A 24,073-nucleotide genomic window follows, 5' to 3' on the forward strand; every position below is an offset into this window, starting at 1 on the left:
TGACCGCTCTCTTGGGGACACTTTCTTCACCTGGCTTCCATGCCACGATCCTTACCCGGTTCTCCTCCTATGCCCTGGCCACTCCAACTCCAGCTTTCCTGCTGGAGCTGCTCATCCTAGCTTCTGAAGGTTGGAGGCACTGTCTCACACATCACTTCATTTAGGAGTCAGCCTCAGTGTCACCTTCTCAGAGGTCTCCCTGCCATCCCTTAGCCCCCACCCTCAGCCTCTTCCTATTTTATTTTCATATCATTTAGCATTCCCTGATATTACATATATGATTCATATATTGGCTGTCTCATGGCACTGGAATATAAGCTCCTTGAGAGAAACCGTCTCCTGGCACTATGTCCCCAAGGATCAAGAACAACGCCTGGCATACAGTAGGTACTCAACAAAAAATGTTTACTGACTAATTGATGATGAAGACTTGCTTGTTGGATACGGAAAAGTAAATCTTTCCCAGATTTGAGCCAAGGAAGAGAGTAATGTTGAGGTGGAAAAGCAGTGTCTCGTGGGAGCAATGTTTTTTAGGTCACATGTTGAGAGCTAGGGGTTCAAGTATTGAATGAGTGAAGCACATCCATGCTAAATACTTGTTGAGTGACAGAAGGCACCTGCAGAGGACAGCCAGATGGAGACAAATGGCTGCCTCTCTGTTTTTATCTCTGAAGAGGGGCACTTAAGCAGTCTGCTTGGTAACTTTTGTCACTGAATTGAAGATGGTGAATTCACTTGTCTGAAGTGTTTATCATCGACCTTGATGTCCTGGTGAATTGTTTTGGTGCATCACTCGTCCCCAGAGTCCACTTCACTGCACAGAGAGATGTATCCTTTTTCTCAGATGGCCAAGTGAATTCCTTGGGATCAGATCAGCAGGACCCTCCATGCTTCCCTCAGCACTGCTCTCAAGTAGCCAGGTTAGAGAGCCCCAAAGCTTTGTGTGCTCAAATTAAAACTCCTCTCTTTTTCTGTTGCGTTGCTTCAAGACAGCCCATTTAATTACTTGACACTTTGTCTAGGACCCAGTTTGCTGTAAGTGAAGGTATTTCCTGAGTGTAGCCTGGGGTCATGCATGGCAGATCTTCAAGGGGAGTGTAGATTATTCCAGGGTTGGAGAGATTACATTGAGGGCACTTTAAGAGGCTTACTTTTCTCCACAAGGGCCTCTCTATGGGGCTCAGCACCTGTCACTCTGGGATCCTCCCCCACAGAGTTAAAGGAGGTCTCCTGTGGGTAAGATGGCAGCCAAGGTCAGCCTGAAGTGCGGCCACACAGCAGTTGGGTTTAGTACATCTAAGAAGGCAGATGTCTTTGCAGAGCATCTTAGAGTGAATCAAGGGACGTTCATCTTAAAAGAGGGAGACCTGAAAGGTTCTAGTTTACTCTCACTTTGACAGGGGAAAAACTCAGGCTCAGAAAGATGAGACTTGTTGGGGTCACTTGGCAAAGCTGGCACTGGCATCCCACTTTCCTGACCTCCACTGGGCGCTTTCTCCTTTTCTTGGGCTGTCCGGTTGGACCCTGACTTTAATTCATGGCTGAGTTCTTGGCCCTGAGTGTGCATAATTGCCAGGGACTCTCCTTAAATTGCTGGTTCCTAAACCCCACCTGACTCACTGAATTGGAATTTCTAAGAGTAGGTGCTGGACACCAGTTTCATGTGTTTGTTTTTGTTTGTTTTAAAGATCCCTAGGGAGGCTTCTAGGACAGGCCCAAGAGGGTCTGTAGTGGGTAAAGGTAGCCGGGGCACTGAGGCCAGTCACCCTGCAGGGGACATGCCTGCTGGCTTTGCACACTGGACAGACATGGCTCCTTTCTGACGCTGAACAGCCATCTAAACAGGGTCAGCCTGCTCGCTTTCCCACACACCCTCTGGTTACTGAATAAGACCATGTAGGGTTCCAGTTTTAATGCATATCGAAAGGCTTTTTATTTTCTTTTGGGGGCATTTCCGTAATGTGTTATAGTCCTACTTATGCAAGAATGAAAGCTGCATTCAGTTTAAAAAAATCATCTCTTTGAGGGTTTTAAGATTTTTATTGGGGAATTGGGAGATGGGAACAGTGCTGGGGAATTGGGGGAAGGGGAACAGACAAGTTGCTGTTCTTTTGTTCTTCAGTCTAGTTGTGGAGGACGTTGCTTCACTGGCCCATGTTGGCACCATCATTGCGCTCTTCCCGGGTGAGGCAGATCAGTCGCCGGCTTCTGGACGGCTGCTCACGGCGGCTGCCGGCCACTTACGCTGGCTGCCGGCCACACACGGTAACCCCTGGCAACCCACTGCAGCAGGGGCTGCAGCCTACGCTGTCACCGGGGACTCATGGCAGCCCAGCTACAGGATGAGCTGTTGTTCAGCATCTTAGCTGTAGAGGGCAGTGTCGCTGGCCCTCATGTGGGATCCGAACCGGGACCCTCTGGCGTCCCAAGCCAGCTCTTAACCATCACGCCACTCGGTCAGCCCTCTTTGAGGGTTTTTAATGGGTCCTCTTGATTAGGGTCCCTAGGTGCCTGAGTGCTGACGGTGGCTCTCCAACTCTCAGACCATCTGGAAGCTAGAAGCTGGCCACGCGTGATGCTCCGACAGAAGGAAAAAGGGCGTGTGAGTTGGCTGTGCAGGGATGGGCCTGGAGAGTTTTCTAAGGATGGTAAATCACTTACTGGTTCTTGCTGGTGAGCTTGCAGATGTTTTGGATCTCTGATTTTGTGACAATTGCTACAGAGCCTGCAGTGATGCCCTGTCCCCCCAGAGCTGGCTCTCTGATGGACCTGGCAAGTAGTTTATCTGGAGATTTATGAATGAACCTGGTGAAGATATTAGAACAAGCCCTGCGGAATCCGAGAAGCACCAGATGTCCACCTATCCCTCACAAAAGAAACAGAAGAACACTTTCCTCTTTAATTGGAAACTGACATTGTTTGAGTTTGTTAGGGCTGCTGTAACACAGTATCACAAACTGGTGGCTTAAACAACAGAAATTTATTGTTTCAATTCTGGAGGCTGGAAGTCTGAGATCCGGATGTCAGCAGAGCTGGTTCCTTCTGAGAGTGGTGAGGAAAGCATCTGTCAGGAGCCTCTCCTTGGCTTACAGTTGGCCGTCTTCTCCCTGAGCGTGGCGGCTTCTCCCTTTCTTAAGGACACTAGTCACACTGAATTAAGACTCACTTTAACGTCCTCACTGTTGCTTGATTACCTCTGTAAATACCCCCTTTCCAAATTTGGTCACATTCTGAGGTACTGGGGAGTTGAACTCCAGCCTATCATTTCTGAGGAGACACAATTCAGTGAATAACACAGATTGTCGAGCTGACTCGGGTCTCAGAATCCGAATCTAACATGGAATGCTTCTTAGTGAAGTTACCCTTTTTTGGCTAAGGGGACCACAGTCAGTAATAGTTGTGGAATTCTGCACCTGCCAGTGTTGCTGATCTTTACCTGGCACTTTGCATCCACTACATTGTTGCATATATACACATATTGCTATTGTAACAACACTGTGAGGCATGTATTAGTATTTCTGCCTTGAAGAAGCTGAGGTGTATAAAAGTTTACACACTAAATACTGGGTAAGTTTGACTCAAGCTCAGATTTTCTACTTTATATCATAGGTTTCTCCCCACACACCAGTGATCCTCAAACATTGATATGCATACGAATCTCCTGGGAGACTGACATCAGTACAGATTTGGGAGCCCCTCTGGAATACTACTGTATTGGAAGCTGAGGTTGCAATCAAGGAATCTGTATTTTTATGGTTTCTCCTGGAGATTTTGATGCACTCCAACATGTAAGAACTAAAACGCTCTACCATGGACGTAATAGTTAGGGGGGAAAACCTACCAATACCACCAAGTTCCCATTTGATATTTTGTTGGCTGGCTTGCATGCAAGGTCCCTGGAGGCATCATGGAAAGATGCTCAGTGGAATCAGTCAGGGGGCCCTTTGAGCCCAAGGGGGTCACCTCCTTATACAGTATCCCTTCCACTGTGCTGATGGGCTGGGTCTGAGCTCTTTGGCCGCCTAGGCCATGCTAACTGACCCTCAGCTAATGGACAATAAACCTCGAGTGAACTTTCTGTGTTACACTGATGTACCTTGCATCACAGAGGGGAGGCTATGGGAGATAAGTTGAGATGGTGTGGTAACAAATATTGCATGCTTTATCAAAGCAACAATAAAAACAGCAAAAAGACAAGGCGAGAACAAAATGTGATTATTAAGTATTTATCAATATAAGATGTATTCATATTAAAATGTGGTGGCGAAAGAATCACCTGGAGAGAATTTTAAAGTGGATTCCTGGACCCCACCCTCAAATGTTTTCTTTCTAAGGTGGGATTCAACCATTCTGAGCTGCTGGTCTGGGGACCACACTTAAAGCAGGCAACTGAACACGAATGAAAGACTGTCACTGTGTAGTTCACCTGTTGATCTCACAATGACAATCGCTCTGAACAATGAAAACATTTCTAAGCCTCGGCCATGAGCCCATAGGTTATAACCCATACTCAGGGTCTGTGTCCAAGTTATTTCACCATCTTAACTTTATTTTAGTGATCATTTAACAAAATACAAGGTCTTTTGGCTGGGGCTGTGGTCCTTAGGTCACCGCCATCAGAATTCCCTGGAACTAAGGTTAAACGCTGTAGTAGCCCAATCCCCAGAGAGTCTAGTTTGTTAGGTCTGTGTGCAGCTCAAGAATGTGTAGTTTTCATAATCAGAAGAATCTTAGGTTCTGAAGTTTGAGTGCCACTGAGCTAGGGCTTGGAAATCAGTTCTACTTTTTGCCAGAAACCAACCACATAGGAAGGTTAAAAACACCGTTAGATCGATTGTTCACAGCAACATTCGTTCCCATTTTCCGGTTTGTAATGCTGTTGTCTAGTCTGAAGTTGCCAGGACCTAATTCTGCAGTGGAGTTGTAATTTTAATAGCCTGTTAGAGTTTTGCTTGAGTAATTACCCTTCCCCTTTCAACATAAGCTCTTGCATTTCATTTCAAGATAAGTCTTAAAACAAAAGTTATGTTCTTTGTCCAGGTAAATTCCTTTGGAGCATTGTTACTATGGAGTTAATTCAAGGAGGCTTTGTGGTTTAAACTGCAAAAGTGGTTGAGGGTCACCTTTGGTAGAAATATGTCTGTGTTCTTGGGCTCTGTGTGCATATTTAAAAAAATTGGTAAATGCTTTCATATGAGAGGGGGAGGGCTGGGATGAGAGACTCTACTATTAGTAAAGGAGAGTCAATTGCATTGACCAATAGAGCTTGTATTCTATGCTGCATGCCTTGCAGATGTCACTGCAAATTACTTATTTTTCCCTCCTGGAGACAAGATTTTCAATTTTATGTTCTTCCTTCTGGCAGAATGAGACCTTCACTTTTAGAAAGAGGAGCTAAGGGCTTTTGAGCTCCTTCTTTTGCTCGGCCCGCTCCAAACTCTTTGGAGTGTACTTTCTCTTCTAATAATGGCCCTTGAGCCATTCTCTACTGCTCGGGCCGCTTCTATTTCTTTGAAGTGTACTATCTCTTCTAATAAGCTGCTCTTTCACCATTTAAAAAGAAAAAGAAAGAGAAGCTAAAATTAATTTTGTTTCATTGGGCCATACATGCCTACGTCATTTTCTATAACATGTTCTTGAAAAGTTAGAGATAAATTATTTTTAACACTGTAGCAGGAACTGCATGTGATTGTCTAAGTCACTAGAATGGTACACCTAAAAAGGATGAAATTGACTGTATGTAATAATACTTCAGTAACGATGACAAAAAAAGTATCAGGAGAACATGTCACTTTAGCCATCCTTTTTCTGTGTATTTGTTTGCTAAATAAAGCTTCCTTTTGTGATGTAAGTAATCCCCCCAGGATCCTCTTTGTTTCATACTTGTTTGAAAACTTGTGTTTTATTTCTGTTGGTGCTTAGTGGGTGGGAAGAGTGGAATTGGCACAGGGCTGCTGAGGGATGGAGTTGGCATCTCTTTCATTCCTCTTGATCACTTTCTTTTTCACACCACATCTAGTATGTGGTGGGAGTTCACAAAGGTTTGAGGAATTAATTAAACTATCATGTTGATGCAGAAACTGAAGTGCAGAGAGGCCAGTGGCTTGTTCAGATGTGAGGGCAGTACAGCAGAACGGGGAGCAGAATCCTTCAGGCCTTCTGACCCACCCCCCACCCCCAACGCCCCCAGTGCCCTTCCACTATCCTTTCTCCAACTTACGTCTCGTAAGTTCACATTTTGTCAGTTGGGCATGTTAAACCAGGGTGCATCCGTGTGCTTGTTTGGGAGGCAGCCTGCTATGGTGGAGGCACCTTGGCTTTGGAGTCATTCATCAGCCTGGCAAACCCTTTTATGAGTGTCTGCCAAATATATGGTGGAACAGCCTGGAACGAAACAGTCCTGCCCTCCTGGAAAGCACAGCCTCTGTGGGCAGGAGGCAGTGAAACAAACCAGAAGGGGGATGAGTGCTGCAAAGGGTCACGTGTGGAGCCCGCCCCACCTGCTGTTCAGACTGTGAGCTTGGGCCAGTCACCTAACCGCTGTAAACCTCGGTGTCCTCGTCAGTGATGGACGCACCATCTTTAAGTTGTAGAGTAGTTGCAAGGATTCAGTGAGATGAGGAATGTAAAGCAGACAGTTTCTGCTTCTGGGCACATGGTAATTAGCTGGAATTTATGAGAGAGGGTGAGTAAATGGATGTGTATGTTTCTCACCTTTGTGCAGCTTTGGCACTTGTAGGCAGACAAACTCAGGATGGGAGTTTGACATGTTTGTTCTTTCTTCTCTGTTTTGGATCATCTTAAGAACAGTGGGGAGATGTACTGAAGGGCTGTGCTGGTTGGTTTTGCTCATTGACTAAAGAGGTTGAGGTGGGAGCAGAGCTTTCTAGCCAGGGAGCTTGGGTTATGGTTACAAGTGAGCAGAGATAGTGATGCCCCCAGTTCATCCTCAGTTCTTGGGGGCTCCCAGAGCTCAGGCCCTACAAAGGTGATCATTTTCCAAGTGTGCCAGGACTCGGAAAAGTTAGGGAGGGGTTTCAGCTCTTTACCTGTACTCTATGCCCCCCACCCCCACCCCCTCCCAAGCAGGAGTTAGGTTATCAGATTTAAAGTTCAATGAAGAGAACAATGGAAAGGAAACCAGGGCACGCACAGGCTGTGGGAGCTTTGGATGAGAGCTACAGATGGTAAGACCAGGGTTCCCAAAATTCTCTGATCATAAGATTTACCTGAGTACTTGTTAAATTGCTGCTCACCAGGTGTGCCCTGGTCTGAGTTGAGGCCTTGGCCTCTGTGTATTTAACAGCTGCCCCATGTGATTATTACCAGGGATGTTTGGATTAGATTATAAATCTCTTTGTCCTTGCCATTTAAAGGTAGTCCATGGACCAGCAACATCAGCAGCACCTGGGAGCTTGTTGGAAATCTCAGGCTCCACCCATACCTACTGACTCAGAATCAGCGTTTTTACAGAGATGCTGGGGTGAATGTGTATGCACAATAAATTCGGGGCAGGACTTGCCTAGAGTGAAGGGACACCTGGCAACATTTTAACCAGGGAGGTGGTGGTAACAGGTCTGATGACCTCCTCTGAGGAACTGGAAGAAATGGTAGACCAGGGGTTTGAACTCAGATTTCTGAGTTTCTGACTCCAAACTGAGTGCCCGTCCTGTATCCTCTTGACTCTGGTTCTTACTGACTCACAGGGTCTGTCTCCAGCCTAATGAGACAGGGCCCTCATCATCCTGTTAGTGTTGCACCTGGGAAGAATGATGCCTGGGGACAGGACAGCACTGCTGGGACCACCCACATGTGTCATAATTCTTGGCGTCCATTAATCCTGTGGGGACACCTTCTCACTGACTCTGGGAGAAGACTTAGGTCCATAGATAAAAGTCAGCAATTCTGAGTTCTTGGAGGCCTGTGGCAGTTTGCATCACACCCGTGGTGAGTCCCCGAAAAAGCTGTTTCATTTCCATCCAAGGACAGAATCAGATGGAGTGCAATTTTTCTAATGCTCCTCCAGACTTTTAAATACTCCTCCTCCAAGCACAGTGTCAGAGGCACTGCAAGGCACTTGCCAAGTGGCTTGAAATAAGCGTCCACACACATTTTCAAAAAGGCAATTAGAAGCTTATTTGAGGAACTAAAAGCCTGCTGTGATAGACATAGTGGGAGAGATCTCAGTGCCAATTTGGGAAACCCTCCTGGGGTCTCTTTCTCACCACAGCCCCTGCTCAGAGAAGATGCTGGGAAAGGAGTCAGCCAGGCTTGGGGGTCTGCAGGATGGGAGGAGGGCAAAGGGGACAAGGTGCTCCAGAGAGCAAGGAACAGTGGCCATATCTCCTCCCAGGAGAACTGGAACCTTTACAGATAAAATCAAGTGGAAAAGCGAAGGTCATTATAAATTCATCAACACTTGAATCATGTTACCAGTTAGCACTGGTTGGTGTAGGCCAGGAAGACTCTTTAGGAAACGGAGCCCTAGAGAGGTCAGGGACTCTGCCCCAAGGTCACACATTGGGCTCGTGGCAAAGCCTGGGTCAGGGTCCAGGGGTCTTGGCTCACCCAGTGCTCTGTCCCTGTGCTCTGCTGCCTTCCCACTGGGAAGGAAGATGCTAAGAATGTGAAACTTTACAATGATTAGATCCAGATGTGCTGGCTGAACCTCCCCTTTAAAGCTAACGTAGTGGGGTTCCTTTTTTTTTTTTAAGTGAAACAATATTTTAATCTGCTGATTTCATTTGCTAGTCCACCTTATGCATGCAAGAGCTAAAGGTCAGGGAAGAGAAATCACAAGCCGGTAGATATCTCCATTGTGAAGGATGCTACACCAGCCTGTTTCTCTCTGCCTGAGGCCCCAGATCGAACGTCCTACAGCAGACAGGACAGGGGAAAGCTCTGCCCTGTATGTGGGCAGAATGTATGCGTTCAAAGTCAGGGTGTGGATGTGTAAGGCTCTTGCCAAGGTCTGTAGGGCAGATGCATATTAAAAATTTCAAATTAAATTGTGGGAAGGCCAAAACTTTACAGCCGTTCTTTTAGCTTGAGGAGGGGATCCGAAAGGGCTCCAGTGCAGAGACATGTGGAGGATGTGGCCGTTTCTGTGAGGCCACATTGCTTGTGTGGAAAATCTACAGCCTGTAATGTTTATGCCACATGATTTAGCAAGAGATCACACATTGCTTTGGTTAAAAATGGTTTAATGTGTGCGCCCATGTTATTTTGTCCATTGGATTGAGTTTTGAGGGCAACTAAGCCCTTCTTTTGTCCAGCTGTCTGGGGGCATGTTGTTAAATGATTATTGCATCTGGCTGCAGGGGTCAAAGGAGATGCCTTGGGAAGTGGGGCTTGAGTAACTGAATTTTGGTGTCCTTCATGTGGCGGTGGCTGTGTCAGCCAGGCCATTACGACTTCTCAGTCATCTCTCTATTGGTTGGACTCAGTGAAGTCTTAACAAAAAATATATAATTAGTTGAGAAATTAAGCCCTTTTAAGATTATAACAGATGTAAGTCGTCAGTGGTGCCAGAGGTTTAGTTTGCTTTGAAAGCTGGAGGAAAATCCATGCTCTGAGTTCAGTGGTAGAATACTAGTATTTTAGGGAAATTAGATTTGTGAACCACTGGGCTTTGGCCTCACTGCTGGGTCAGTTGGATAAGAAGCCAGGGTCTGGCTCTGTTGTTCAATGGGTGGCCGAGATGCAGTGTTCAGCAAGGCTACTCAAAGTGTGGCTCCAAGACCTGCAGACGCAGCATCACCTTGGAACTGACTAGGAAGGCAGAGTCCCCATTCCCATCCCCCACCATAACTCGGGGGCGGGCTTCAGGAACCTGTATTTGAACAAGTTCTCCAGGGTATTTAGATGCATTGCCACGGTTTGAGAGCTGCTGCTGTGCAGCTCTTAAGGAGCACAAGCTGGTTTTTTTTTTTGTTGTTGTTGTTGTTTTTATTTGACAATAGCAATTTACTTAGACTGAGTTCAAAGAGATGGTTGACTTTAATTATTATTATCAATATCATAATAGCTAGTATTTCTATTTATTAGTAATTTACTATGTGCCAGACTGAGCACAAGCTGCTTTGGACGGGCTCTCTGATGGGTCCTTTCCCAAAGCACTAGATGCTGGGTTGGTTTCTTGTTCTGGTAACCCAGGCCAAGTCAATGGAGTAAATAAAGTTAGATTTCCATTAATGCTCAGTAATATTTAATGACAGCCCCACAGCCTGGATGGATAGGACAGTCCAGCTCTCCTCTGACTGAGCTCTGCAAAAAGCATGCTCTGGTTGTGGCTTGAGAAAGAGTCAGTTGAAGAACATTTCCCCTCAGTGATGCCGTTGACAGTCACGTTCCTGTCAGGGATAGACAAGGATGGACAGATCTCAGGGAGGAAAGGGTGCGAGAGGAGCCATAACCAGCCAAGGGCCTTGCAGGGATACAGGTTTCTGCTGAGGAACTATCACAGGGAGCAGCAGGGCTAAGACGTGGATGGTTTGCACCCGTGTTTCTGCTGGCTGTGTGCTGGCAGGAATGTTTGATGAGCATTTTATCCTGAAAGGACTTTTTCATTGTAACAGTTGAAACAGAGCTCTCTGTTTGAAAAGTATTTCCGTGTGGAATAAATGTTTCCAACTGAAACAAAGTGAATGTTGAGATAGTATTGATTTTGACTTTGAGAAAAAAGAGTTAAAGGTTGCCATTCATTCACTCCTTGCTCTGTGCTTGGGAACATACTGAGCAGAAAAAGGCCCAGATAGGGGTAACCCAGAGGAAGGCTTTCCTGGCTGAGGGCACAGTATGTGCTAAGGGTTGGAGCCCGCGAGCTCGGGAGCTCTGTGACCCGCCTGGAGTGTTTCCTCCCTGGAATTTGTGGTCCATGGGGTGTGTGTGTGCTCATCTAAGAGACTTTCCCCCAGCGATGTTTAGAGGCCAAGTCCCATCTTTTAGGATCTCCGAATCAGTTGTAGGGGCGCCCCTCCCCCTCCATAGGCTAAATTACATTATAAAACCATAATTATACTCCATTTTAGTTGAAGACTAAAAAATAACATTAAGGAGGTCAGGTCTGGATGGAGGTTGGGGTGATTCCGTGAGGAGTGTTGGGGAGATATAATTAAAAGCAAAAATCTCCCAACCCAGATCACCTCTCCACAAAGGTAGAAGAGAAAGAAAACAATTTTATTATCAAATAAGTATTAAGCCAGAGTGGGATGCACACCACAGGCAGCCTGCTACAAGGATTGCAAAACTAGAGATTGCAAAGGTAGAAAGAAATCTGACTCTTTTAAGTGGATACAATGCATTGTATTCATATGCTCAAGATAAAATTGCTAAATTTATCATGTCTTTACTGCTGGAGGTAGGGCTTATAATTTGGAGTCCTGTGACAGCTGATGTTAGGCCCACATCCTCCCAGGAGCCTGGGAGATAGAGCATTATCTTCCTCAAAGATTTCTGTTCAAAGAGGTGGCTCCTCAGGTAATTGTAGAGATGCTTATTTAGCATTTGACCTTAGAGGAGCAGCCCTGCCCTGGTGAGGGTCACTTAAGTATCCTGGAGTCAGGGCTTGCCCTTAGCTTGTAGGAGCTCCTAGAAGGAGCTCTGCATCCCATGTGGACATCGACTTTAGACAAATGTCTCTCCTTTTCTGGCCACAAGATCCTCATCTGAAAAAAGAGGTTGGACTAGAATTCTACCTTGGAGGCTCTGCTCCCCTCCCTGTTTCTCCAAGCTGCCATTTCTTCTCTTCCCATGCCGGGGACACCCTGGCCAGGTAGCCGTTGCAGCCTGGCTCAGAAATCTAACCAATCCATCTATGTGCAGATCATTGAGTTACAAACCAGCTTTTGGAGCTCAGGCTGGGGAGTGCTTTGGAGGTGGCATCAGGTTGAGGGTCTCCTGCTGGCAAGGCCACCTCCTTCTCTCTCTCAAGGCAGGAAGGTCTCAGGGGACAATTCTACGTCCCACAGTTACTGTCTGATCTTGCTCTTGTAGCTCGCTCACCCTGCCTCTGTAAATTAAGATCACTTAATTTGTCTGCCTCCCACCCAACTTGCTACTTTCAACACCTTTGTCTCTTTTTTCCCCTTCAGTCAGAGTCAGGAAGAATCTTTATGTTTCAAATGCCCGAAGAAGCTTAGAAACTGGCTTTACCAAGGCCTTATGAAGAACTCTCCAAGAAACGTTGAGTTAAATGACAGTGTTCATATGCAGAAATTTCCTCTCAGATGTCACTTCAATTACTTGATCACGCCTCAGTTAATGACTGGATCAGAAAATTGTTTTTGCTGCCCGATTCAACCCTCCTGTGGGAACCTTGGACGTGGTATCTGGGTTCTGGGAGAGCTGGATCCAGTCTGGATGGAGGTTTGTGGATTTAGAGCTAAGAAAATCTCTGATGGCTTTGGGCCCTGGCGATAGAAACTGAGTACCTGACTTTTGGCCACCACAGTGCCAGTGACCCAGTGAGCAGTGAGGTGGCACTGTGGGAGGAATTACCTATGCAGTGGGACAGAAATGTAAAACCTAGGGTTTTCAGACCTTTACCTCAGTTTTACCCTCCTGGTCACTCTTCTTATCATTTTTAGACCAGTGTGTAGGTGTCTGAGTGGCTTGGTCACCTCTGGTTACCTGCATCCTGGCCTGTCTTGGATTCTACCTGGTATTCCATGTGGAGAGGACACAGCATGTCTTTGTCCTCCCTCATCGTCAGATCTTGATGTGACGTGGTGAGAAAGGAAGGGTCTCCTTGGGAAGCTGTGGGACCTTGGCCAAGTTCATTATTGTGGCCAATCTCAGGTTCCTTATCTGTTAAGTCCATTTAATGGTGTGTCACCCACCAGATGGTGGGGACCAATGGGACAGTGGCTATTCTATACTCAGAGCAGTGCTTGGCCCACAGTGGGTGCTCGGGCATCTGCTTCTGCTCCCTTTCTCCTGGGGAGCCCTCCCCTCCCCTGGTTGTACTGGGCAGACTCCCACTCATCCTGAAGACAGGACATGACAGTGATACACTGTTGGGGAACCAAAAGGCCCTTCACCTGTTCACAACAACAAATCCTCAGGCCTTTGTCCTTTGGGGGCCCTCATAGCTTCTGATGATTGAGAAAAGAAAGCATTTGGTACAGAGTAAGTATGAAAGAAGACACCTTAGATCTGTCCAGTCTGATCACAGGAGCCACTGGCCACCTGTGGCTGTTGAACACTTGGAATGTGGGTAGTGGGACTGATGATGCACTGAATTTCTGATTTTATTTCATTGAAATTTAAATTTAAAACCAGGTTCTCGATTTGGCTATTGGGAAACCCTTCAGTGCGTTAGGAATAAGTTGGACGTGTGAATCAGCTTTTTCAGCTGTAAATGCTATAAAATTGAAATGTGGAGCAAGCATTTCCGATGAAGACGGCGTCCAAACTGAGATGAGTGCTGTAAATGCAAAACACACCAGGTTTCAAAGACGTGGCATGAAGAATGTAAAATACTTCATTAATAAGTTTTTATATTGATTACATGTTGAAATGATAATATTTTGGATATATTGGATTAAATAAAATATATTCCTAAAAGCAAGTTCACCTGTTTCTTTTTACCTTTTTAAAATGTGGCTACTAGAGGGCCAGCTGAGTAGTGTGTTGGTTAAGAGCTGGCTTGGGACGCCAGAGGGCCCCGGTTCGGATCCCACATATGAGGGCCAGTGACACTCGCCCTCTACAGCTAAGATGCTGAACAACAGCTCAACCTGGAGCTGGGCTGCCGTGAGTCGCCGGGGACGGCATAGGCTGCAGCCCCTGCTGCAGTGGGTTGCCATGGGCTACCGTGTGTAGCCAGCAGCCAGTGTGAGCGACCAGCAGCTGCCGTGAGCGGCCGTCCAGAAGCCGGCGACTGATCTGCCTTGCCCGGGAAGAGCGCAATGATGGTGCCAACTTGGGCCAGTGAAGCAACGTCCTCCACAACTAGACTGAAGAACAAAAGGACAGCAACTTTTCTGTTCCCCTTCCCCCAATTCCCCAATAAAAATCTTAAAAAAAAAAAAAGAATAAAATGTGGCTACTAGAAAACTGAAAATCACATATGTGACTCACATTATATTTCTGTTGGGCCGTGCTGCCTTAGACCTTGGCGGGTCTGAAACTGGCTTGAAGGTCACAAGGAAGCTGCCGGTGCCAGAAGTTCCTGGAGAGAGTGATGCTTCCTGGAGTCTTTCTGAGTGGCCTGCACACATAAGGAGCAGAGCTGGCCACTTACAAATATCAAGCCATTGGCACACCCTCCTGATCTTAACACCAAGTCCTCTTGGGGGCACGTCAGAGAGCATCCTTCTCTGTGCAGGCTGCATTGTTCCTGGAGGAAGCCTGACTTCTTTATTTCCTGATATCAGGTTTCCTTCCCAAAAGATAGGCTTCTACCAGGGCTCTTTGAGTTTCCTTGTTGATCCAACTTTCCTTCATTCTGATTTTGTATGTTAGGCCCTCTGTTGAAGAGCAGTAAAACCAATCAGCTTTATAAAAATGGGAAATTAAAAACTCTGACTCACTTTATAGCAGACATGCTGAAAGCCACATGGTCCAGAATTTCATGCATTCAGTGAGGTCGTGGGCCAAGGGAGGCACCTGCCAGCTAGTTGAATTGTAGTTTTTAAACAATTTTAATGCTTATTTTAAAAGCTAATGAAGTTTGAGCTGAATATTTTCAATAGAATTTCATGTCACTTTGGAGGGTAATGGTTAACCGGTCCTGATTTTAAAAAATCAGTTGAATGTATGTTAACTGGTCATTCAGAAAGCATTCTTTGAGCATCTCCTTGTGTGGGACATCCTGCTTGGTGTTTTCTGAGCGTAGAGAGGGGTGTAAAGTGCCATCTTGTTGGTTGGGGAGGTTAACACGTACACCTATATGTATATCTGCATATCAAGGAAAACAATATAAGCTTGTATATGAAACTTAAAATGAGTGTTATCATTTCAGATGTTTAGAAGAAGGAGCTATCACCTTAGTCAGGGAAGGGTTTAGGGACTCCTTCTGTGCACCAGACTTACCTATCCGTGTTTCTCAAAGTGGAGTCCAGGCATCACCTGCATCAGAGGTGAATCCCTGAGATGACTGTTTGAAGTGCAGATGCTGGGGGTGGAGGTGAGGCCCAGGAGGTGAGTTTCTGAAACCTCCCCACTCCCCAGAGGTACTCACTAGCAGGTGCATGACTCCAGATTGTTTCTGGTCCAAAAGATTGAAAGCTGTTAGTTGCTGTTAATTTAAGATTGCAGTTTTGATTGTATTGTAGGAATCATCTTCTCTCAAATTATTCTCAGCAGTTGGTCATTTACTCTGCTGCTTTCCAGAGCATCATAATCTGAGTTGGGAGGAGCTTTACGTCCAAATTGAAGGTACTAGGAATCCCTTCTCTTAAGAGTCGTTACTGCCCCCCCACTGTTGTGTACCCATGGGTCCTAATCCTGTCGCCTGGCACCTCAGCAGCAATGTAGAAGTGCTCTCCACAGGACAGCCCCCATGTCCCATTCCTATCCTTCATGCCATCATTTATCCAGGCTACATATACTCACTTTTATTCAACCCATCTTCAACAACGCCTCAAGTATGTTGTTTCTGGATGTTTTTTGCCCGTTTTTCATCCTTTGCCCACTGGTTCTCAACCCCTCTGTAGAAATGTGTTGGCTGGCAGTGTCTGGAGATTGATTTAGATGGTCTTGTGTGGAGTGTGGGCACCAGTATCAAATAACTGCCCACTCAGTCTGACAAACCCACAAACGGCTGCCCTTGGAGGCCTCGCATGTGGTCTGCTCGGTGCAGCAACGTGGGGCGGGATTCTCCCATGGGGCAAAGGTGTCAGGACACAGCCTAGGATCATATTAACTCTTAGAAAATCATCCGAAGGGCATGGCCTGTGTCTCCATGTCCCCAGCGCCTAACCCTGTGCCTGACTTATAATAGATGCCCTGCAAGTGTGTATGAATGAATGCATGATCCCCAAACCCACATGTCAACTGTCAGTACAAGTCAGCTTTTCCCTGTCTATACTATGACTTCATTTTTAAGACATTAAATATAGGGCTTTAATGGACTCCGTTACTTGGTAACATTCCCTCTTGGCCACAGGTGACCTTGCTGTTACTTGTAATTAGGTGTTATCTAAGTACCAGAATGGTTAGCACAGACATAATAGCCCCACTAACTGGATTTGAATCCTGGCTCTGACACTACTTGCTGGAAGGCATTGGATACATTCTGACCTGTCCAAGCCTCAATTTCCTCATCTATGAAATGGGGATAATAATAGTAACAGCCGCAGTGGGTTGCGGTGGGGTCAGATGAGAGGATGCATGTAAGGCCCTCGGCACTTGGCTTGGTACAGAATAAGTGCCCACTGGCTGTTTCTCTTAGACGTAAAGATGGTAGTGACAGGATGGCTAAGGGGAGTCCACTGATGTCGTGATTTGCTGCACCCGGTACTCCCCTATTGATGGCTGTGGATTGCGCTTCTCTGGGGGTGGCTGTAGGAAGGAAAGTTGGATGGGAGGCTGAGGGATGAAGGCCTCAGACAAGCTTGGTTTTGTCATCCTTGAGTGAGGTCTGCAGCGGGTAGGAGGGGTGGACTCTGATGCTGACAGAAGATGGTTGGAGAGCTGGCCTCAGACCAGCCACATCAGTCATCTTGGTCTACCCCTGAGCAACTCTAGCTGTACGGCCTGCTTCCTCCTGGGGACTACTAGTGAGTCTCAATTCTGACTGCTCCGAGGCTTCCCTGGGAGCTGTTAAACCATGCCAGTACCCAGCCTCACCTGAGATCAGTTTAATCTAAAATGCCACAGCTGCCGCCCAGGCATCCTTGTTTGTCTTAAAAGATCCCCAGGTGCTTCTAATGCGCAACCAGGGCTAAACACCCATGAGGCCGAGTGAAGGTTGCTGCCCTCCAGTATAGTCTCCTGTGTGCTCTGAGCTCTCTGTCTGGGATGTGCATCCACTGGACAGCCTGGTGATTCCCCTCCCTCCGTGAGGTCCCTTGGTCTCCCCTCACAGTGGAGGGAAATGGTATTGACTTGAGTAACACCCAATCACTGAGACAAATCCTTCTTCGCGTCCCAGAAACTGGGTGGATTTTTATAAGAGGGGTTTGGATTTCACAAGGGACGTTTCTCAGGACTGGAAGAGACCAGCGTACAGTTGTCTTAATCTGTTAGTACTGTGCTTTAGGGGGTAAATCTTCCTGCTTTGGCATCTGTCTCCTCCCGTTGATAGAATAACACACACATGCTTTGTTGTGTAAGTTGTGTGAAAACTTTTGCATAGGATATGTCTCTTGGGTTTAATTAAACCTCATGAAAGTAAGGGCTCACCAGAATTGGCGTCTCCGTCTGCCTGCCTTCTGCAGGACCCACTTGGCATGTAGTTTTCGCCTCATTCCTTTTAGGAATAGTTGCTGTAATTAACCTGCCATGATTTTCTGGGAGAACTTACTTACTGCCCCTCGTATAATGAATCATTGCTTGTAGAGAGCCTTTAGCCCAGACTTGGGTTAGAACTCTTGGGAGGCATTAAAATCACCAGGTTTTGTTTGGGATCTTGAGTTTTTATGTCTTTCTCAACATTTCACTGAGTCTTTTTTGGGTGAAGGTGGAGAGAGCTGGTTATGGGACTTGCCTTTCTTCACTGAATGGAAGCCTCTGCTAAAACATGCCCAGCCAGATATGTTTATGTGCAGGTGTTTGTCCTGGGACTCTGCCTGGTGAAGTCCTTGGAGAAGCCTATGGCGTGGTGTCTTAGAAGTGACTCCTTTTGTCACTTACATGTGACTTCTGTGCCTTTGGGGTTGCTCAGTGCCTGTATCATGGCTTAAAGTAGGGAAATGGTACAACCTGAAACTGTTCACTTTCCCCCTCCCCCATTTTATTGAACCATCTTAGCAAACTCTTATGAGGTCCTGTACCAGACAACTTAGGAGATAGAGAAGAACAAAGCTGATGCTGCCCTCCTGGGGCCTCTGACCTGTCTGGAACTGGGTATGTACCTCAGTGCCTTGGTTCTGACTGGGAGGGGTGGGGGGCAGGGCCTGGGAGAGGGTGGGACACCCGCTATGGGCAGGGGTTGGGAGGGGAGGAGAAGAGGGAATGTGGACAAGAGCCTTTCAGGCCCAGATACACCTCCACCTGGACTGGCTGGTGAGTTCTTTCTGTGATAATGGAGCCCAAGCCGCAAATGTGGAAATTTGCCTCAACTCACTCCTGGTCAGATCAGTGGCCTCCCGGGGTGGAGGTGGGGGGCACTGGGAATGAGCTGATCCTTTAGTCTTCTGTGGTTTCCAGTTGGTCTGCAGCGCCACAGTGGGTGTTTTATGGGGACACAGCTGACCACAGAGCCAGCTCTGCAGTGGCTGAGAAGCCAAAGCCTGCAGGGCTGAGTGTGGTCTGGGAGTGTCTGGCTCAGAACCACCGGGGTGCTTGATAAAATGGCAGATTCTTCTCCAGCTACGAAATCTCCATTTTTATCAGGCCTCCCAGACACCACCTGTCATTCCTTGCTTACCATAAAAGCTTGAAAAGCTTTGCTCTGGAGGTGTTGCCACCACTTGGGTGAGAAATAATGGGGACCCGGATTAATGGTGGCAAAAGGGCTAGAGAAGGGGCTACCTGAGAGGGCTCTTGGAGGCTGACGCAGGGAAACGTGTGAGTAACTGAAGGCGCCTGGAGGACCTGATGCTGCTGGCGTCAGTGGGTATCACCAGTGATGGGAGGGCTCTCTGCATTGGTCTTGAGGTCTGTGCACGAAATCCTGTTCTCATCCACAGGTTTTAGGAATTCTGGGTTTGAAGAGGTGGGCTGGGATAGTGTGTCTCCTGCGGGTGGGGGGTAGTTTGGGGGCCCTGTTCAGGTTTATGGCTGGGGGCATAAAGTTATCTCTACATGGGGTCCCCTAGCTTTCATTCTCCTTGACCAAGCTTCTAATATCTTGGTCTTGCTGTAGCTCCCTTTCTGAGTTGGGGTGAGCCCCCCAGGTGGGACTTAAAGGTGGAGGAAGAGGCAGTAGAGGGAGGGGAAGAGTTGGGGTGAGAGACGGGCAGACCTTGGCCATGTCAGTCACTGCCAGGTTGGAGGTGGGTGAGCTCAGCTCGGCACTTTCGCCCCCTCCTCCTTTTCAGGCCCAGCCTCCCAGGTGTCTAGGAGGTGCTGGCCTTGCTGCTCAAGCTGAGCCAGCTGCTGCCAGTGTTCCTATAATTGATTTATTGACTTAGTTTCTCAGCCTTAGCACAGCTGACATTTTGGGTCCATTAATTCTTTGTTGGGGGAAGGGAATCTGTTCTGTTCATTGTAGGATGTTTAGCATCTGTAGCCCCCACTCACTAGATGCTAGTAGCACCCCCCTCCCCTAGTTGCAACAATGAAAAATGTCTCCAGACGTTGCCAAATGTCCGATGGGACGTAAAGTCACCCCAGTTGAAAACCACTGATGTAACTATCGTTGACCAAGTCCTCCTTCTGTTCTGACCACTGGGGGTTAAAGCAGTGAACAGACCCAGCCCTGCTCACTTTCTAATGGAGATGAGAAGCCTGTTTTGAAGAGAGATGGTCAAATCTTAGACTTCCAAGAGAGACACTATGGCTGGCGGAGTCTTGGTGTAACGGGGGTGGGTCTGTCTGTCCAGGTGTTCCCTGTCTTCATCCTGGAATCATCGTGGCACGGTTGGCTTTTCTTGGCTGCTGTCTATGCTAGCTTTTCAAAGAACAGCCTCTCTGCTACACTCACAAAACAAATATTCTTGTGCGATGTGGCCAAATTACAATTTTGTACCAAACCTTTGGGGGCTGTTTCTTAGCAGAAACCAGCCCTCAGTGCCCCCTTTGGCACAATCTTTTTGTATCTCAAAGAGCCGCCTCCCATGTTGCCCTGTTTCATTCCTCAGGCCACTGTTGGAGAGGAGTCCTTGACCTGCAGATTGGGTCAGACCATCCTTTCCTCTCTACACAATGGCCTTGGACTCCAGAACCCTGGCGAGCCCTGCCCTGCCTCCATGCCTGCACCCTGGTGGTTTCTGCTCCCTGCCCACTCAACCCTGCCGATGAAGATGTAAATCGATCTTGGGGCTTTGGGGAGTCTTCCTTGGAAAATCTCCCAGACTCCCTGTCGCCTTGACCACCCTTATCATTGCCCTTCACGTGCTGTTACAGTTGCTGGTTCGTTGCCTCAAAGCTCCCCAAGACTTGTTCCCAGGCCAGGCCTGGTGCCGATACTCAGAGGCATCAATAAATTCTTGTGGAATGACTGACGTATGTTATCCCCTCACCGCAGCATGAACTTCTTGGAAGGGAGGATCCCTGGGGCCCATAAGTAAAGGAGACCTCAGAACTCTCGGCCTCCTTTTCTTGAGCACCCATTATCACCTCCTCTCTTCATTCTCCCCAGTTCCATTCTGATGGAGTCGGGTTTCTTCAGACTCATTTTCATAGCCTATTCCCAAGAAAGGATGGGAGGTTCTCTTACTGGTTATGCAAATAATATTTAATAATCCATAAATGTTACCTTTCCTGGGTAGATTTGTACTCTTAGTGAATTTCAGGAATTAGATGGAGGAATGATGGGAGTTGGGGTGGAGGGAGTCACATCTGGTTGTGGTGGCTTTAACACTAGAGACAACTAACTTGCAACTTAAGTCAGGTTAAGGGGAACAGTAAAGGTTTACAACCAGAAAGATTTTCTGTCTTCATGGATACACGGACATTTCCTTCTTTATTTGGTTTCTGTGGCTTCTGTTTAATGTAGATGTAATGTTTGTGTGTCTTCAAAATTTAGTTTAAGAACAATAGTAGGAGCAGGATTGTAAACATGGTTCAAGGAAGAGAACATGGGAAGCCAGCCTGCCTTGACTGCTGGCTGTTTCAAGGGCAATCTCAACCCTTGTCCGCTATGTCCAGAGTGGGCTGATTCAGTTTGGCTTTTCCTACTCACAGGAGAATCTCCTTAGATTCTTTCCCACTGCCGAATGTGGAAAATGCGTCTGAAAAGAGGAAAAAGGTTTTTTAAAAGTATTTGTGGGCTGGCCGAGTGGCGCTTTGGTTAGGAGTTGACTTGGGACGCCAGCTCTGAGCAGCAGGGTTCCGGTTTGGATCCCACATGCATGGCCAGTGACGCTGCGCCCTCTACAGCTAAGATGGTGAACAATAGCTCGACCTGGAGCTGGGCTGCTGTGAGTCGCCAGCGACAGTGTAAGCTGCAGTGGGGCTGGCCTGCAGCTGGCGAGTGCTTTCGTGAGCTGCTGTGAGCGGCCGTCCAATGGCCGGCGAGCGTCTGCCTGACCCGGGAAGAGCGCAATGATAATACCGACATGGGCCAATGAAGCAACATCCTCCACAACTAGACTGAAGGACAAAAGGACAGCAACCTGTCTGTTCCCCTCCCCCAATTCCCCAATAAAATCTTTAAAAAATGAAAGCATTTGTGCTCGTTTCTCTAAAAGGATGGCCTGTGGAGCTAGCGGGTACCTCTGGGTACAGGCGGTCGTATATTGATGAATGTGCCTAGTGTCATAGGTCCTGTGTGAAGGTGGAAGTATGGGAACTCTGAGTGCCACTGCTATTTTCTGTTCCTGTAGATAAGGTTATAATGTGTCCTTTGAGTTATTGCTAATATGAACTTAGTATGCACTGATTCCTGATCCTGGCTGATCTTTAAGGATCACCTGGGAGAGTTGTGAAAATAGATTTCTGAATTGATGGTTGCCAGAGGTGAGGGGCTAGGGGGAAGGGGGTTAAGAAATATAGACTTCCAGTTATAAAAAGTCACGGGGATGTAATGTACAGCATAGGGAATAGAATCCATAACATCGTAATAACTACGTATGGTGACAGATGGCTACTAGACTTAACATGGTGATCACATCATAAGGTATATAAATGTTGAATCATGTTATATTGTACACCTGAAAATATCATACCGTATGTCAATTATAATTTAAAAAAATACTTCTGAACCCACCCAGACTTACTGAAATCAGGGCCTCTTGGAGTATAACCTGGAACCCTATCTTTATTTAAAAAATTTTTAAAACTCTTTACTGGGATACTTAAGATTCTCCTCAACATGATTTCTAAAATAATTTGATGTTGGGTGCCCACTTAGTCTTTTTTGAGATATAATTGACATATAACATGTACACCTGAAACTAATGACTTGATATTTATATAAAATGATCACCACAATAAGTCTAGTTAACATCTATCACCACACATAGTTACAAATTTTTTTTTCCTGAGAACTTTTAAGATCTACTCTCTTAGCAACTTTCAAATATATAATATAGGGTTAAGTTTAGTCATCATACTGTGCATAACATTCCCATCACTTTATAACTGGAAGTATGTACCTTTTGACCACCTTCACCCATTTTGCCCACTCCCACACCCTGGCAACCGCCAGTCTGTTCTTAGTATCTGTGTGAGTTCAGTGTGTGTGTATGTGTGAGTGAGAGAGATTCCATATATAAGTGAGATCATATGGTATTGGTCTTGCTCTGACTTATTTCACTTAACATCGATGGACCTTGAGGGCATTTTGCTGTCAGAAATAGCAATATTTCCTTCTCTTTTATGGCTAAAATTCCATTGTGGCTATATACCACATTTTCTTTATCCATTCATCCATGCACCCCTATTAAAAGTTTTCAGGGGAGACTTCTTTCTGAAAAGTGTCACTGGAACAGCTTTCTGATTTTGACAGGTTGCCAGGATACCCAGCAATGTTGCTGTAGCTTGGGATCAGGGTGTCCTAAGCACCCACTTCACTCCAGGGGTATGGAGATCTGTGGTGGCAGGTTTTAGGAGGAGGTGTAGAAGATGCCTCGTAGCAAACTGAGGGGAGGGCTGTATTGCGTGGTGGTCTCCCCTGGGTTGGTCACCTGGCTGTACTGGGAAGCCAGGAAGATGAGCTCATTAATTGGTTTGTGAAACTGTCTAAACCCCTCCCTTTAGGTGCTTTGAAAATCGAAAGTTGTACTATTTACAAGAAGCGTGTGTTTTGATCCTGAATAGCCGACTCTTGATGGTGATTTCTGGCAAGCGTGGCTTCATTAAGAATGTCCCCTTGCATCCACCCTGATCGAGACCTATTTCAGCTATCCAGGGTTTAGTTACCTTTAATTTTTTGGTTATGACATGTTCATAGTTCAGCCGAGAATGTCACTCTGATTGATCAGTGTATTTAGTTACTAGTGATTGTCAGAGAAGCTAGAGAAAGGAATTTGGGAATTGTGGATTCCTAAAACATTGGGCACACCAATATCACAAATCCCAGGAACACTCTAGAGGCAAACGTAACTAAATGCTGAAATATTTGCACCTCTCTGTTCTCCTTTGGCAAGGATGATTCAGGCCAATAATTGTGATATTTTCCTGAGAAGTATCTTATTTTATCCTAGAGGCGAATTATTTAAGATCACTGGTTAGGATTTTTACATAATTGATATAAATGCAGAGATTTCCTGAAACCTGGTACCAGCTGATAAGAATAGGTTTGACTTGATGATTACTCCTAATTTAGTGATATTCTAAAAAGCGAATTCAGTCGCATTTGAGCTTTTGGGAATATACAGAAGTATACAAGTTTCAAAATAGTCTTTGTGACTGTTTACATATTCTGAACACTTAGACTTCTAGCATAAGCAATACTATGGGTGTTTCAAGAGGAGAAAATTTCATTAGTTTAATTGACTTTGGGAAGCATACCATTGTCTGGAAAGTTAAAGAACTGTTTTCTCTTTAAGTAGAAAGCAAATTTGGATAACTTTGAACATAGTATATCTGTTTTATTGGGTCGTTCATGGTTCAATATAAAATAGAAAAAGTAACTATCAAAACCAACTTTACAACTGTCATTTCCTGTCTGAACTCTCCCTGCTTAGAGAAGGTTAGCCCCAATTAGGACATTAGCTTTTATTTTTTCCCCCAGGCTTTTGTCTTCTAAATGGCATTTAATCTGGATTAGAGGGCAGCAATTTATGTTGGGAAGTTTAGAACTTGTTTGAGTTAGTGGCTTGCACCCACACTTTTGGGCGCAGTGTATTTGCTTCTGTGG

The sequence above is a fragment of the Hipposideros armiger genome, unplaced genomic scaffold (genome assembly GCF_001890085.2).
Source record: "Hipposideros armiger isolate ML-2016 unplaced genomic scaffold, ASM189008v1 scaffold_147, whole genome shotgun sequence".
Classification (NCBI taxonomy): Eukaryota; Metazoa; Chordata; class Mammalia; order Chiroptera; family Hipposideridae; genus Hipposideros; species Hipposideros armiger.